Source organism: Rhyacophila brunnea, unplaced genomic scaffold (assembly GCF_057557595.1).
Source record: "Rhyacophila brunnea isolate RB1 unplaced genomic scaffold, BYU_Rbru_1.0 scaffold_14, whole genome shotgun sequence".
In the NCBI taxonomy this organism is placed as follows: domain Eukaryota; kingdom Metazoa; phylum Arthropoda; class Insecta; order Trichoptera; family Rhyacophilidae; genus Rhyacophila; species Rhyacophila brunnea.
This window is the reverse complement of record NW_028232796.1, coordinates 17,078,723-17,096,680: the sequence shown is the minus strand read 5'-3', so window position 1 is coordinate 17,096,680 and position 17,958 is coordinate 17,078,723. Positions and strand designations below refer to the sequence as shown.

General features: G+C 37.7%; 1 protein-coding gene across 11 annotated transcripts in view; it reads left to right on the top strand.

Moving 5' to 3' along the window:
• Positions 1-17,958, top strand: part of Liprin-alpha (PTPRF interacting protein alpha) — a 662,751-nt gene that overhangs the window by 75,914 nt on the left and 568,879 nt on the right. The gene's annotated exons all lie outside the window — the stretch shown is intronic.

Below are 17,958 nucleotides of genomic sequence, written 5' to 3'. Positions count from 1 at the left end.
TCCAGCACCTTACCGAGAGCCGGCAAGAGTGTTAGAGGACGGTAGGCTTTGGGGCTTGACGGTTCTCGACCGCCGGCTTTGGGGATTACCTTCAGTAAGCCCCGCTTCCAGCAGTCGGGGAACGTGCCGCTCTTGATGCAGTCACTGAAAAGTTTGGTAATTTCTGGCGCGGCGATGGCCCATGTGCGTTTGACAAGTATATTGTCAATGCAATCCGGGCCTGGGGCCTTGCCAACAATCAACGTTCTAATGATGCGATTGATCTCCTGTTCAGAGGGCAACGATGAATGGTCGGTGTCGATAGGAAGAGAAGCCTCAAAGCGGACCATACTCATGGTGGCATCGTCCCTGGACTCGTCATCCAGGGGGATGAGTGCCTCGAGCAGGACCGCAGCCGTTTCAGACTCGGTACTGGTGTATCCGCCACCCGGTTTCTCGATACCGCACAAGAGGCTCGTCTGTCTGAGACCAAGCTTTAATGCACGGTATGGAGGACCCCAAGGGTCCGAACCCCCCTCGATGGTGACGAAGTTCCTCCAGTAGTCCTTCTTGGCTTGAGTAATTGCTTTCTTGTAGTCGTATCGGGCGGACTTAGCCATGGATGCAAGAAGATCAATAGAGGCAGGTGGTTGCTTGAGTCGGCGCGCACGTTGATGGACCTTGCGTGCTTTCCTGAAAAAGTCGCGCAGGTTCGAAACTTGCTGCGTCCACCACGGCGACTGGCTGGGTGGCTTGGGCTTGCAGCGTCCGAGTGAAGCTTCGGCTGCTCCGGTGATATCTGCAGTCAGTCGTGAAGCGGCCGAGTGCAGGTCCGGAAAACGGTATCTCGAAGTCCTATCAAGCTTTTTGGAGAGCGCCTTTTCAAACTTTTCCCAATTCCCGTCACGCGTTCTGAAACGCGTGGGCGGGGAAGGGGATACGTCAGAGACGCCATCGTGCGAGGAGTCAGCGGCCAGCTCAAAAGTGATCAACCGATGATCACTCATGGAGGCGCTCGCATGGACCCTCCAGCCCCTGATACGTCTCGCGACGGACTCAGTGGCAAGAGTGATGTCGATGTGAGTGCTTCCGGAGTTTGCATGCGACGTGAAAGTCGGCATGCTATTCGGATCGTTGAGGACGATCAGGTTGTGCTGGTGCACCAGCTCCTCGATGACGTCCGCGTCGCACAAGGGGAGATCCACGGGCGCCCAGAGGGGGGACTGCGAGTTGGCGTCCGCACAGATGATGACATCCCTGCCAGCAACTGCGCGGAGGATGCCGTCAAGCAGCGATACCACGTGTTCCTTTGTACTCTTAAAGCTGAAATAGGCGGAAATAACCACCACGCTGCCTCCTCCGGGTAAGCTGATGTCTGCACACGCGACCAGCTCAGTCGACAGATGCGAGAGCGACAGCACGCCAAGGCGAGGGTCAAGAGCGAATATACAGGCCTTTGGCTCTGTACAACTGGCGCTGACAACGAGGCCCGCGCACCTAAGTCCCTTTTCAGCGAGCCTGGGGCCCTTTTCAGAACCCCAGTGGTACGGTTCCTGCACCAGCGCCAGCGACATGCCGGCGGCCTGCATAACCTCAATCAACTCCGCAGAGCCGGCGTCGCTCAAGTTCACGTTCAACTGGGCGAAGGTGATCATCGAGCGGCAGTGTAGTCCACCATAGCCCTTTCGCGCAACTCGGCGTGGAGTCTTGCAGGGCATTCGAGGCTATTGGTGGGATGGTCATGCGGCTGTTTGTGCTTGTAGCAGGCTACGCACTTGGGTGGGATCTCCTTGTGAGGGCAGTCTGCGCGATCGTGGCCGGAAGCAGTGCAGTGGCTGCATGTGGGAGTCTTTGAATTGCATCCCTTTGCCATATGGCCGTAAAGGTGGCACATGTTGCACTTCACTACCCCCACAAAGTCCTTCAATGGGAAGGATTCCCATCCCATATACAGCCTGTCCTCCACCAAAAGGGCAGACCAAATTGCACCAGGGACGAAAACCACGAAGTGACATCTGCCGGTCTTCGGGCCAGCTTTGTGGCTGAGTCGAATATCCCTGTACGCCGATTCCGGCAGACCAGTCTGCTCCTTGGTGGAGGTGTAGATGGCTTCCCGGAGCTGGGGTTCTGTAAGGGTTGAAGGGAGATTAAAAATAATAACCCGAGGCTGTTTTTTCCCGGCGAGCTCAGCTCTTAGGGCAGCCTCCGAGGTCTCCATGGCCTTAACGAGGGCCGTGGCCTCGACTTCGGAGCGGGGGTGAACAATAATTCCTCCGTTTCTCACGTTTCGGATCCCTGTAATTTGGACCCCGATTGATCTGGGGTCAAATGCCTTCTTCAGGAGGTCCTTGGTGGCTTCCGATGTTTTTTCCCCAGAGCCGGTCGGGAAAAATAGGACGCCCGGTCTGGGGGCTAAAGGCAGGGACGGGAAATGGCTGTTGACGGTGGCCGGAGGTGGAGCGAGTATTGTGGAGGTTGCAGTGGGAGGGCGGCTTCTTCTGCCGAGGGCTGTGGCCCACGATGTGGGCGCTGGCATCGTTGCGGCGATGGTGGTGTGGAAGTTTGCCGATGCTGTTGGTTTTGGTGAATGAAGCGTCTTAAGGGTTTTGGTTTGCGTGTGCAGGTCTTTGATAGCCTTCTTTTGCATATTGAGGCCAATTGTCCTGTCCTTTAGTAGCCCCTCTAGGTGTTTAATATTGGCTTCTTGGGCAATGGTCTTTTTTTCTAGTTTTGCCATGGTCATGTTCTGCCTGCCTTGTGCTTCTGAGAGGCTCAATAGGGCGTTATTGATGCGTTCCTTGGCTCCTGCTTGCTTGCCGCGGAAGGCCGCAATTACTTCATTCATATAGGTGGACACGTCTTGATAGACGGATTCATATAAGTCCGTGTCGACGGCAGTGTATTCCCCAGTTTCCTCGTATTCGCTGCCGGAAGACGATGAAGAAACGTCGTTGTCAGCATGCCGAGGGGCTGGTTGGTGGTTCTTGGATTTTGGTTTTTTGGCTTCAGGTTCGGTGATAGTGTCCGGAGATGTGGCTTTTGATGATGATTTCTTCCCAGGTGACTTAGGCGAGCGCGTCTTGTTTTTTGACGATCGTATAGTCGTTAATGGGGCGTGGCCAGATGTGGATGCCGCAAGGGATGGTGTGTTGTGAGGATCAGGACCTTCCCGAGGAGGTGGAGTACGCTCCATGTTAGGCATTTGGGTTAGATAGCAGAATCAAAAGTAATTAGTAATAATTTATAAGTTGAGGGTCTTAATACACTAACATAATAATATTGTCTTTCGATCGATGCACTGGTCGTCCCTGCATATAATATATAGCATTTCCTACACTAAAACAATGTCAAAAATAGTTCCAGCAAAAACAATTTATCACGCAATAAATATTATATTATTACAATAATTAATTATTATTACAATACTATTATTAAATGAAGGAATGGAAATACTTATTTTAAAACACCAAATCTAACAACAACAACGCTAATTACATCTGTTTATAACTTGTAATGATAATTAAACTAATTAATTTAATGGTTATCAATTACACGGGAGCAATAAATTTATACAGAAATATGATTGTTCGCGAGTTCATTGCTGGTTGGCAAGGAAAAAGGCACATTTACCGGGAAAGTCCTAGGGGAAAACACACAAAAGTTTCACAAATCGTATTCCATGGGCAGGCGAAGGTATTAGTTAAAAAACGGGATCAAAAACTTGTGAATAGCAGGGTCAAAATTGAAAATAACGAAAGCGAAATGATAACGATGCAAAAACACGTCAGAACTCAACAGTCGCTCAACAAATCTAGTCATCCAGTGGGAATGGGACGATTTGGCACCGCGAACTGGCCTCCGCCGATTGGCCTCCGGTAATTGGCCGCCGGTACAATCGGACGCCGGCTCAATTGGACGCCGACCCAATTGGCCTCCGGGAGGATTGGACGGCGCACAGTTGAATTAAATGCGCAAAGGAATAGACGTACGTTACGATTTGTTGGAGTAAATAAGCAAGTCAGTTTAATATGCTTCTATCTTCTCAGTAGTTGTACCTTATACATTTTGCGCTTGACACATTTTTAATATAGATTGAGAATAATTATTATGCCTTATGATGTTTATTAAAAGAAAATAATTCTTCCTTCGCTAAAACTTAAAGATGTGCATAATCAATTAATTTATTGTCTATACATTGATACTTATTTATATTTACAACAAATATTAAAAATAATGTTAGATGTTAGAATGAAAATTACATTATATTTCAGCGTTTTATCGACTTAATATTATAATAAAGCTTTAACATGTATAGTATTATGCATAAATGCGAAAATGAAAAAATAAGATAGTATGAAATTACAAACCAAATATTAAGTAAGTTATCTGCTAAGTATAAATGTTTCAGTAGTTTGATTGATAAACTACTTAGGTACTGGGTGCCGGACGAAATCTCGAAGGCCGAAATCCCGAAAGCTGAAATCCCGAATGGCCGAAATCCCGAAAAATAAACAAATACAAACATCAATAATTGCGCATTTTTTGCAAGAGAGACAAAACCCCATTTTTTGTGGAAATATAAAAAAAAAATAATTACAGACATCAATAATTGCGCAATCGTGAGCGCAATTTTTGTAAGAAAGACAAATCCCATTTTTACGGAAAATGGGTTTTTCCGATTGCGCAATTTTTTTCAGGAGAGACCATTTTGTAGAACGAATGGATTTTGTGTATCTTGCAATAATTGCGCAATTCACGATTGCGCAATTGTTGATGTTTGTATTTTACATTTTTTTAATATTTCCACAAAAAATGGGTTTTTGTGTCTCTTCCAAAAATTGCGCAATTATTGATGTTTGTATTTTTTTTTATTTTTCGGGATTTCGTCCGGCACCCAGTACCTAAGTAGTTTATCAATCAAACTACTGAAACATTTATACTTAGCAGATAACTTACTTAATATTTGGTTTGTAATTTCATACTATCTTATTTTTTCATTTTCGCATTTATGCATAATACTATACATGTTAAAGCTTTATTATAATATTAAGTCGATAAAACGCTGAAATATAATGTAATTTTCATTCTAACATTTTTATTATTATTTACATTCTAACATTTTTAATATTTGTTGAAAATATAAATAAGTACCCATGTATAGACAATAAATTAATTGATTATGCACATCTTTAAGTTTTAACGAGGGAAGAATTATTTTCTTTTAATAAACATCATAAGGCATAATAATTATGCTCAATCTATATTAAAAATGTGTCAAGCGCGAAATGTATAAAGTACAACTACTGAGAAGATAGAAGCATATTAAACTGACTTGCTTATTTACTCCAACAAATCGTAACGTACGTCTATTCCTTTGCGCATTTAATTCAACTGTGCGGCGTCCAATCCTCCCGGAGGCCAATTGGGTCGGCGTCGAATTGAGTCGGCGTCCAATTGGGCCGGCGTCCGATTGTACCGGCGGCCAATTACCGGAGGCCAATCGGCGGAGGCCAGTTCGCGGTGCCAAATCGTCCTAGACCCTCGTCCAGTGTAACCCAAGAGGTAGAAATGTCCGGACATATAGGTCGCTGGATCGACGGGAGTTTCGTGGAACAACGTGACAACGCAATGTATATGACCGAGAGGGATGGAATCAGCTTGAAGAGGCCTTCATCCAGCGGTGAATGACATAATAGGTACATTACCATGGAATGTACCAGAATAATTATATATCACTTAGTATACTCCTAGAAACGTCTTGGACCACGTGTCATCGTCGGATAATTACTACCAGCCACGTAACTGAGGATGTTTTCAAATCTCATCAACATATTGCTAACTTCGTTCTACCTAATTAAAAAGCATAAAATCTGTCTTACATCTTATTAAACCATACCTAGTTAGGGTTTTACGGCATCGTCAATTGTATAAACTGGACTTTTTGTGAGACTATATGAATTAGCTTCTTTGTTTTTGAATAAACGGTATTTTCTTATTGTAATTAATCTATACACTAACCATAATTCAAAACAATGTAGGTATCTACGAGGGTTTCAACGTTTGGTGATTGGTTATTCATGATATTATGTAAATATTTTAATTTGAGGAAATTTATCAGCTGTCTTTTTCTCGTTAGATACATTGCTTTTATCTCATATCATTGAAACAGGATCTTCGAGTGCTATTCGATTCATTGATATATGATTTTTATTTTCCATGTTTTTTAGTAAGTAATAATATTAGAATGCACTATCCCTTTATTGTCTGCCATCTTTTATAAATCTTCATTGACACAATATTCAAGTGTTACGTGCAATGTATTTTTTCTGACTCTGGTTTCAGGTACTGACTTCTAATGTAAAATGCATGTCATTTCCTTTATTTTTCATTTCAAAAACGCCTTGGGCCGTATATGGACTGTTTTCTTCTTCTGTGGAAGTCCTATGCACGCCATACATAAATATTTCGAGCGTCTCTTATGCAAATGATATTCGGCTCCTCTCGATATGTGCTGCGCATACATTTCGAATTTTAAAGAGTCGCTCGCGTTTTATCTCAAACATTGCGAATTTATCTCGCTTAGAATATTTATCGCTCCCCTTTCTAGCCCTTTTGGCCCAAGATAGATGAAAATTCACTAGGAATACTGGGAACTGATCTTCTGTAAGCTGTGAACCCTCTACTTAACTGCAACAGAGGAAATAATAATTTCTTTACTGCTTTGTCGACAATAAGTATGGACATCTATACCATAACATCTAATATAGTGATATTATGTTAATTATCAATCACTACACCGAAAAAGTTATCAGTATATGCTCTTCTTGGGTCTTCGCAGGTCATGCAAGCATCCAATTGGTCGGTCATATAACTATTCCATGTGGATGAATAGCTTGAAGAAATTTGGTATAAACCACTTGAAATTGTTGAGGCATCCGCAGTACGTGACCCACCCGGGTCCAATGTCGCATCTTCACCTTGAATGTGACGAGAGTCTGCACAGGCCGCTTTCTTATCTTCTCCTTATTTTTAAAGTCATACCACCCCACCACCATTCGGAAAACGAGCGCTCTTTGTGAAATGCCATCTTCTGTGATGTTCAGTGTTTACCCCCAGGTAATTAAATCTGTCGAGACTCTCGATGTTGTGTTCATCGCTGATCATCTGAATCATCATTTGAACGGCCACGATAGAACAGAACAGCGTCATTTTCGTACTTCAGGGGCCCTATGTTAGAACTTGCGAGTGCAAGCTTCCCGGTCGACATGACGTCATATGACATCATTGTGACGTACTACCGGAGTGATAATAGCACTCGAGAAAATCACGCTACTCAGACAGCGGCGCTATTCATTGTCACCATACACATATAGGTGTTTCATCGTAATAATTATCTACAGTGAGCACTGCGCGCGGGCGGCATGTCTCGAGCGTGTATTGGCTGACGTCACAATTACGTCATGTCGTCTGGTGCCATACGAGTCGATAGTTAGGAAATCGGGCTGCAGGTCGCACACCTTTACCGTGAGTTTACAGCTATGCTTTGGTCAGGTGATATCGACTTCCATAGTATGAAGTCTGAGAAGATGATAAAAAAAACGAAGCAGTGACGCAACCTTGTCCGACCCCGGGCCTAACAGAGTATTCTCATGCAGGAATTTGCTCATGGCAAAATCTTGGAGGCGGGCGGGATGGATCTAGTATCGCCCAGAAGGAAGGCTTCTTCATATCCCACTTGTAATTCAAATGCCTGTTGACCACCTATCTAAATAATAAATATTAAAAAACTCATAGTGAATTGTCGCCTACATACAACGTGTTAATTAGTTAACCTTCAGACAAATAAGCAATACTTAAACACAGCGTTAAACATTGTAGGTAGGTACATAAATACAAAATAGTATGTCAGTACTTACCTACCTAAGCATGATTGCTGTAGTAACGCCGTTCGCTACTGTTCGAACAATAAAAATGTCTTTCGCTTCGTTTGGCTTCGGGATCATTAATCTCATGCTTATTGGGATTCATTCTGCCAAACTAAATTCACGCACGACTAAATATTTACTTGTCATAGACAAAAATAATGTCAACGATCTGTCGTATACATATTAGATTTTCGTCTTTTTTACGGTTCATGATTTCGTGTGATACGATTAAAAGACGAATTTGATATTTTAGATATCTTAAATTTCATGCCAATCAGATGTTCATATAAAAATATTTCCTTAAACTTGATAAATATAAAAAAGTTGGTAGGTAGATTAACTAGTGACTTCGTCTTTTTGGAACTGTCGTATCTCGATGTATAGGTACTGCAGGTGAGTTGTGGCGTTTTGCCATAAAACTAATTAGTCAAGGCTTTCTGTGGAAGTTAATGAATATCATTGGTTTCGCATTGCATTAATACCTTCGTTTGATTTGATCGTGTTATGGAAATTAGTATTTCCATGCACTTTGGAGTCATTGCAGATTGCATATTGTGTAATTATTATTACGAAATCAGGATTATTTTAACGCGATGAAAAACGACGTCTACTAGATTTTTCGATTGTATGTAAATCTGTCTGTTCATTTATTTTATTTATTAAGAAAACAGTTTTTAAATGCATGTATTTACCTTAGCGAACATTACAGACATGTAAAGCAAAATAATAACAATGACATTTGTGAGATAATAAATAAATATGAGTAGGTATAAACATTTTTTTAAACAGTGTAATAGAACATACCGTCGTTCCCTATTAAAAAAGTCGGATCTGCAAAATGCTATTTTTCAGTACGAGCAATCAAAGATGTTTCATCAAATACCCTTTGTGACCTATTGCTTGCCATAATGAATAAAAATACGGGTTATAGAAACTTTTCTAAACGTTTATAAAAACATCCGTCTGTCCGGTGAACATAGCAGCAACTGTCAGATTCGACGCATCTTGCTCACCCACGCCCAGCCAACAATGTCGGTTGGTAAGAGCCGACATTGTTATTCGGACACTCTCGGTAGATCCGTCATTTTTAACTTGAGTATCTCGAAATTTTTCTAACAAACAAAAAAAACTGTAATTGTGGTATAAATGTTTAAAGTGTTTAAACAACTTTTACGTAATAATCCGAAAATGACAAAATTTCAGTTCCGACTTTTTTAATAGGGACCGACGAACCATACCATACTTATAGTAAGGAGCATGCAATGGACACACAAAACACTTAGTAATGACACTAACTATTAATATCATAAACTATATACCTTGTCTTCATGCGTGATATTGGGCCGATGATTTGAGAAACTTCTATACGTCTATATATCACGGTTTACTATGAAGTCACAAAGTGATTGAAACGTCGGATCAATACCACGAGAAGGCTATCAATATAACCCTAAAATACATTTTCTACTATAAAAATAATGTTATCAAAAACCATTGTTTACTTATCCATAGAGCCCTGTTTAGTTTCATATTATTTGAGAAACATTTACGTTTATTCAAAGTATGCAAAGTGTTCGTCACGTATTCACCTGCTATGGGTTTACATGTTATGATCTTCTCGCCGGTTTTTATCGCCGGATCCAGTTCTCGGCCGTTTTCTTCCTTCCAGTGCGTCGAGAGATCGCCCTTTTCACGGCCATTATCGTGCAGATATGAATAGGCAGATATTTTCCATGCAATTTAACCCATTGACTATTATGACTTCGTAACCCTGTCATAATGTTCGATCAAAGATGTTGAAAAAACCTTCTTCCATAGTGATGGAGCCTAAATGTATGAAGTTGAAAAATGGATCCATGGTCTACTGATTGAGTTAGCCACAAAACAATCTAACAAATTTTCCAATTCTTAGCTGAATTTAGACTTATGACTTTTCAAAGTTCTGCAAGCCGTAATGAAGCTTGAAAAGTCTTGTAGGTACCTACCTACATTGAATTATTTTTTCTCATTAAATTAATAAATTTGTGTGTTAAAAAGAAAATTATTCTGTATGGAAATACACCTTTTTGAATATTATGAAAAGTTTTTTTTATGCAATATGGGCGCCGTTCATTGGACATTATTGTATTCTTGTTAAAAAAAGAAACCATTGACATTCTTTTAAAGATAATACGATAAATTGTCATTTTAGTATATTAAAAAACATAAATTAATTATACCTTCTGTTTTAATCTGGATGGGCTACTTACACTTTGAAGTACCTAACTATAATTTTGTTTAATAAAGTGTGAGTACGCCCCTGTCACTAATTTTCATAGAGCATATTTTCAAATGTCAAAATAACATTGTTGATTTGTTACATAGCAACTGGGAAATATAACAAACTGACATTTTGCTTCAGCTATCTTATTAAGGCAATCAAAGAAAGTTCTATATCTATGACTATATCTATATGCAACATCTTTGCGTTAGAGTTAGAATAAAATTTTAGTATGCTGAGGTTTGAGTTTAGCTTAACCTATATTAATTGAGAGTTGATTCTCATTTATATAACAATTTAATACTACAATAAAATAATCTGCACATTATTAGTAAAGAAGCAAGCGCGAAAACTAATTTGGGAAATTTTAAGCGTTTGTAAAAAAACCATAAAACATTATTAATATAATTAATATCGTCTCTATATAAACTGAGCCTAACTATATGGAAGTGGCGCTAAAAGGGGTTACTATGACATATAATTAAATTAATTGCATGCCAGTTTTGTTTGTAGTTAACTTTGCATTGATATTACCAGCAACTGTCTAAGATCGCAAGTATTTCAACACTATTAGCAAATGCACTGATAATGCCAATACACACATTGAACCTTGAATTTGTTGTAAATTTATTATATTGTTTTAATAAAATTGCTATATATAATATAGGTACTTGCTCGTTCATTATTTTAAACGTATTCGACTTGTACCGTAACCAACGTATTATAATTGTAGCTATAACTGCCTGTATTAAATACTATTCATGTCGAAATCTCTTTAGTCTATATAATATTTCAAATCGGAGAGAATGAAAATATTGCTTTCTGTAGTTTGACTATAAAAATACTGACACATTTTCAAGTGCCATTTTTGTATGTAAATAATATAGAGTACTTCCTCATTTTGAGAGATAGTATAAAAGTTAGAGGTCCACTTTGCCCTTATTTTCGTACGTTTATATTTAAGCTCAATCTCTATATAAGTTTTTTTATTTCATTTCTTTGTACCTAAAATCATTGCAAAGCTCAAAACCATAATTACACTTGAGTATTAATAATAATTGATTGTTTTGTCATTATTGGTTATTATAAATAATGGTACCTATCACAGTGAACATTTTGTTATCGTTGTTTTAATTTTCAACCCCCTTTTGCCCAAATTTCTTACCATTGCGGCAGCGGGCAGACGATAATAGCATTGGTAAACTTTTAATGTCGCAGACACGTTGGTTCAGAAGTTTATATTATAATGTTACATCACCTGGTAGACCGCTTTATTAATAAATTATCGATGCCGATAAGTTTTGCATTGAATGCGAAAATAAGGTAATGTATCAATCCAATTTACACTTTGGTTTAATGTGACCCTTTAAAGTTTAAAATATTAGGAGTTTTTGTGGGGGTTATATTTTTAAAAAACTTTTAATTATTGTCTATTATTATTTTTTTAATTACATTTATTCTTCATTCACCGTTTTAAATTGTGGCATGCTTTATTGAACATACCTAATTCGGAACACACATATAACTAAATATTGTTGCCGGACGGGACTCGAAACCGCATACATCAAATTTCGGCCAATGTGATTATCTGAAATATACCTAATCACGACGAAATTAACCAATAACTATTTGTATCGAATTTAATTGTTACCAGCGATCATATTTTGTGATTTTGAATCAAATGTATTATCAACAAGCACTTAGGTAGTTTAATTTACATGCACTCGCTAATTTTTTATATAAACTTTTTTATTAATTTAATAAATAATTCACAAGTTTTATGAATATAGCATTCTCTATTGAACATACAAAATTCGCGACACCTCGAAAACATACCTACATTTAGAAAATGTTTAGGCGTATTTCTGAGGTGTTATTGTGAGAATTTTGTGTATCTATTATTTAAGTCTTATCAGTTTTCTACAAATTCCCTTATAATAGTCTGTAATTTGAACCTACTTACTTTAATTCTCTAACATGTTACATAGGTGTTCGCCTGAGGTATGGAAACAAAGATATACCTATAACAGGAGTTGGGAACCTTTCTATCATCTTGATTATAGTTGCTTTGCTATTTTTTACAGTATATTTTTATACCATATTTAACAAAGTAATTTTTTAATTACACTGTTTCTTCTTAAATGATGTAACTGTTGTTGTTTTTTTTTTATTATTAAATTTGCCTCTTTTTAAATGTTATCCATTATGGGTTTCAAAATTACAACAGATACTTACCTAGGTACCTACTATTACAGGTTATTTGTAAAAAAAAATATAAATATATAATCGAGTGTACGATAATTTATTACACTGCTCATATTAACATTGATATGGTGATCGCTCTCTTGAATTTTCAAATTTATTTAAGTTTGACCTCTATATCTGTAAGAATCCCTAGTTCGTTTTGATCCCTAATTTATATATAAATTTGCAATTAATTGTAATTGTGTCCTTTATTTTACACATTTGTACATTGTCCATCTTACTTCGGTGTGTTAGGCATAAAGCCCACCAAAAAAGCGTTCGGTGCGCTCACTACTGAGTAGGCCCCCTCCCACCCGCGCATTACCCTTCACCTATGTAATAAGGGGCTCAAGGAGCACAAAATAATTATTATTATCAGCGTCTCTCATAACAAAGCAATAAAAACATTATTAAATTTCTCGGGGCTTGTAATTAATATCGGACACGCAATAACTAAACAAAGAGTTCACTGTTCTTAAATAATGGCTTCTCGCCCGTCTATTGACGACGCTTCGAGGAGCGTGATTTTGCTTGCCGTGTTCAATGAATGGACTACGTTGTATTTTCGTTAATTCGTATCGCTGAGAAGCCAAAAAACGGTGACTCATGGGGCAGGCGGGCACAATGCGTCGTCAAATCCAGTGTGCGCTGGCGTATTTGATTACGTTGTATTTTCGATGATTCACATAGAAAATGCGCGAGCGCCCCGCAAGCCTGCTTTAGTGGACTTATGTTAAAGTATAGTACATACATAATTTTGAAAACACTTCTGAGAAAATAATATAACCAATAGAAAAAATCTATTTTTTTTTTAAATACGACACCCGGCAGGAATCGAACCTGCGTCTCTCGGGTTTCGCGCCCATGCACATTGACCACAATGCTATATGTATCCTATCTAATTAATCTAATAATCTTATGGCACTTACAATACTCTCTGAAGCGCTTTCGAAATTGAATAAATTACTATTGGCGATCGTATAAATCAAAGTAGGTATTAATTACTTTTAATTACTAACATACGTCACTCCCAAGATTTTTTTGTTGTAACTTACTTGAACTTGTAATAATTTAATTGAGTTACTTAGCGCACTTAATAGTTTAACACTTAGTGTTTTCATGTTCAATAAAAATAATGTTACATTCTTAAATCTTGTGAATTATTCGTTGCATCAAAAAATAGTTAATTAACGTAATGTATTGAATACTCAGGAGAAGGAAGAAAGCAATGCTACGCGGACACCGCGCTGCCGATCACTAAATACATGATATAAAAATATGACAATGTACGGGACATGGATGATTGAGTACGATTTAAGGAGCAGTGTAGGTATTTGAATGGCGGCTGATGTTAGAATATAGCATACACGCGTTGTGTACGGAGGTCGTAGGACATTGTAATTTAATATAGTACTAAATTCGCTGCTTTAATTTAGTATTTTGCTAACAAGCTTAAATATTCGGACATTAAATTAACCTACGTGACCACAATCTTCTAAGCCTATCAAAGAAGCAGCAACTGAACACACACAACATACCTAAAACCTCTAGCGTCCCGTTAACTTTGATTTATGTAATACATTCATTAGAAACGCGAATTTTATAATATTTCCTTGTTAATAATTATGCCTTAAATTTAAATTGTTCAATTTTAGTATCTGACAAAATCATAGTAGTGACTGGTGAGCAAATAATCGGTCCCGTGCGGCTCCGTTCGGGACGAAATGTGAGCAATGAAATATTTATTATGTCGCAATACAGCGCTGTGGAAGGCGGCCGTGCATAATCCACGGCTGTACAGACACGGCGGGTGGTGGAGGGTGTATTATTGGTGATATATTGAAAATGTCCTCCATTCCTTAAAAAAACAGTAATCTTACGACGAAGCTAACGTGCGATGCTTGACCTTGGGTCAGCTGGCTTTTCGTTATATGGCGTGTCAAATAAAGATGATTGGTATACTAAATCTAAACTAATCGTTATTATCGTAATTTTGGCTGGGATATAATATTAATCAAAATGATTATTTTGGTTGGTCTTTTTTTTGTTGTGGATAATTTTACTAGTCTAGGTATTATGATATGTTTCTCTTAATGTAAGTACTTGCAATTAACGTCTTGGCCGGACATGTAGTATTGTTCATAATTTTAATAGTATCCCAAAAAAGTACCCTTGTAACAAATACCCATTGGCATAAATATATAATCGACGATCGTATCAGTTAGCGGCTCGCTCTGGAATTATTTTTTTTACCATATCAGCTCCTCGGTTAAAGCATATTGAGATCAGACGGCGTCCATGTATCCCTATATTATGACGGCATCCCGTAGCAATGCCGCATGTACCGTGTGGATGATTTTAGCGGTCTTCCAAGACGTCGAAATCCGTTGTTCTCCAGAAATAAATTCTGACACAATATTTTTGTTATTATCTATGTATTTAATATAATTCGGATGGCGTAGTTATTTTATAATATAGTATAAATCTACATGTTATGTTGTGAATGTCATGAATTAATAATATGATATGTAGGTACTAACTATAGTGTTTTAAGGGGAATACTTGTACCAGCAGAGGCACCTAGTGGAAAAATACGAAGCATGCAATTTGAGAAAATTTTTTGATAATTTACAATTTCAACTGTATTAATTAATAAATATGTATCTGAAAACATTAAAAGAAAATATTTTTTAAGTCAAATATAGAAAAAATCAGAATTTGTTACATATTTATCTCCCCAGTTACGTTATTATTACATTATATTTTATGGTCATATTTATTATTAAAATTTAGTTTATTAAGTTTTATATTTTTTCTCGAGCTTAAATATTGGGACATTTTTTTTTCTCTTTAATGTTTTCAGATATTTTCATATTTATTAATTAATGATTAATACAGTTGAAATTGAAAATTATCAAAAAAATGTCTCAAATATCAAGCTTCGTATTTTTCCGCTAGGTACCTCTGCTGGTATAAGGGTCCCCCTTAAATAAATAATAAGCATTTACTATTTTACAAAGGAAAATTTAAAGCTACTTATGTTATATTAGTTTGATAGCTTTTTTGAGTGTACTGTGTATTGAGTGTTTTTTTATTAGAAACAATAAATATTTTTTAAACATTGCTTCAGCCGTGTCGCTAAAAAATCTCACAGTGTGTGCGTGTCGAGTATTGCCTGTTGCTATTGCTAACTCGATTCAATATTGCCGTAATAACGCGCGAAGAAAGGGAGAGCGGAAAAAAACTACCCGAGCTCGATATTGTGATGTGACTTATCAACTGAAGTGAGCACGCGTCGATATCGATTTATTTTTTTGTCATTGTTCCGATTTCCGTCTGCGACTGGCCGCCCTTTCGGCTGGAAGTTTTTCCCGCCTTTGAACATTTTCCCACCATCACAAAGGAATTTCATAATACGCTCACCTCCCGCAAACTCCCACCCCCGCACACAGTAGCGCGCAAAGCTAAACCTTTACTCGAAACTACCAGTTAAAAAAAAAATATTAATCTAATTACTATTTTTGATTGCTTGTTTACACTGTAATAAATGTGTAACAAAACAATAGTTTGCATAATTTGACGTTTAAGAGGTACAATGTAATAAAATAACGTAGTAGGAACGTGATAATAAAACAATGTCATATTATATCAGATCGTTGGAGCGGACCCTTTTCTGAGTTGCTCTGGTCCGGGTAAAAGGTTTAATGAAGTAGGTATTAGGTATATGTATTCAAATGTAAAAAAAATGAGTTTCAAAATAATCGCCATTTTCATTAATTCTATTTAACAAAATCAACAGCAAACCGACTCTCATTATTTGCCTCTTCTGTCAAAGTGCGGTTATTTATTACTCAGCAGTGTTGCTATATTTCAAATAATTCCATTGTTGCAAAGTATCAAAATACACCTACTATTTTCATTGGATTTTAGGATGAAAGTTTAATAATAGCAGTGTTGCTATATTTCAAATAATTCCATTGTTGCAAAGTATCAAAATACACCTACTATTTTCATTGGATTTTAGGATGAAAGTTTAATAATAATAAAAAACATCCGGAGCAGTGGAAAACTACAAATTTTCGGTGCTCCAGGAAAAATCCCATTGCTCCAATGCTCCGTGCTCCTGCTCCTGCTAACGCTCTGTAACCTATTATATAATTATTTCTATCCAATACGCATCATTATCTTCAACGTATTGGCGATAAAAAACTACGTGAAAAACATTGCATTTTATGCAATAGTGGACGTGCGGCGCTTATCCACAAAAAAAAATATTCAAGGATATCGTAATTCAACGCTCTTGATGCACTCTATTCTCCACCTGCAAACATTCCGTACTGAGTCGAAATCAGATATGACTGAACTTTTCTACCAATGTTATACAGTACGGCCAATCACCGATCAACAGGCCAACTCAGGCAATTCCATTCAACTGTCCATTAAGGGCTCAATCTCTATTTAACTGCATATTGGTAGATGTAGAGTAAAGCGTCTTGCGGTAGTACATACTTATATACTTATTTACATACATACTTATATAATTTAACATTTTTTTTTTAATATAATACTTAAATACGCGCGTGTCTTCTGAGCAGTGACAGATTAACAAAACAAATGAAAATAGCGTTGCTAATAATATACGAGACTTAAATCAATTAGAATTTAAATTCAACTTCAACCTTCAGCTGATTATTAATTTATAATAATGGATCATTTCGAGAACAATACCTAATTTACGGAACGTTGAAAACAGTGATATAGAATTTACTATCCCATATTTAACTTTGAAATCAACTGGCCATGGGGGGGGGGTGACAGGGCTCTGGAATTCACCGGCGTGACGAGCCGACCATACCGAGATAAACACAGATCACACATTTGCTCTACTAGTAAATAAAAGTTTACTTTGATGATATTAATAATTAAAACTTTTGGTTGTACGATGCTGAAAAATACGCAATTTGGATAACGCTACTGCAACGCGTCACACTGACCCTTAGCGATAGGTAGGGGGGGGGGGGCGCCAAACATCCTAGCCTGGGGGCCCGCTTCAGGGTGTGGGGGCCATGCAACTGGCTATAATACGCATGTATATATTTGGATGTTTTTAATCGTCTACTCCTCAATTTGTAAATAAGATTTTTTATGTACTTAGGTACTTTTGAATCGTGTACATATTATATTATATAATTATGTTCCTACATTAAAGATCAGTGGTTATTGTCTTTGAAATATAAAAAAAATATATATAACAGCAAAATAAATATACTTGATATTAGATAAGATGATTTATCTGTCCATTGACTACACAAATTTGGCAAAAAAAGTTCGTTGGAACCTTGCTGTTGTAGGATCGCGATTATGGATAAGCATGCGGCTTCAACCATGCTCACATAATCCGATAACAAAAGCAACTGAAGTTTGTTCAAACTTGTGTCGCCTCTATCGAAAGTTGTATTACATTAGTTTGTGCAAATTATTTGATTGTTTATGTGGGCCTAAAGTAAACATTTATGTATAGATGTCTAACTATTGAGTAGGTATGTAAAT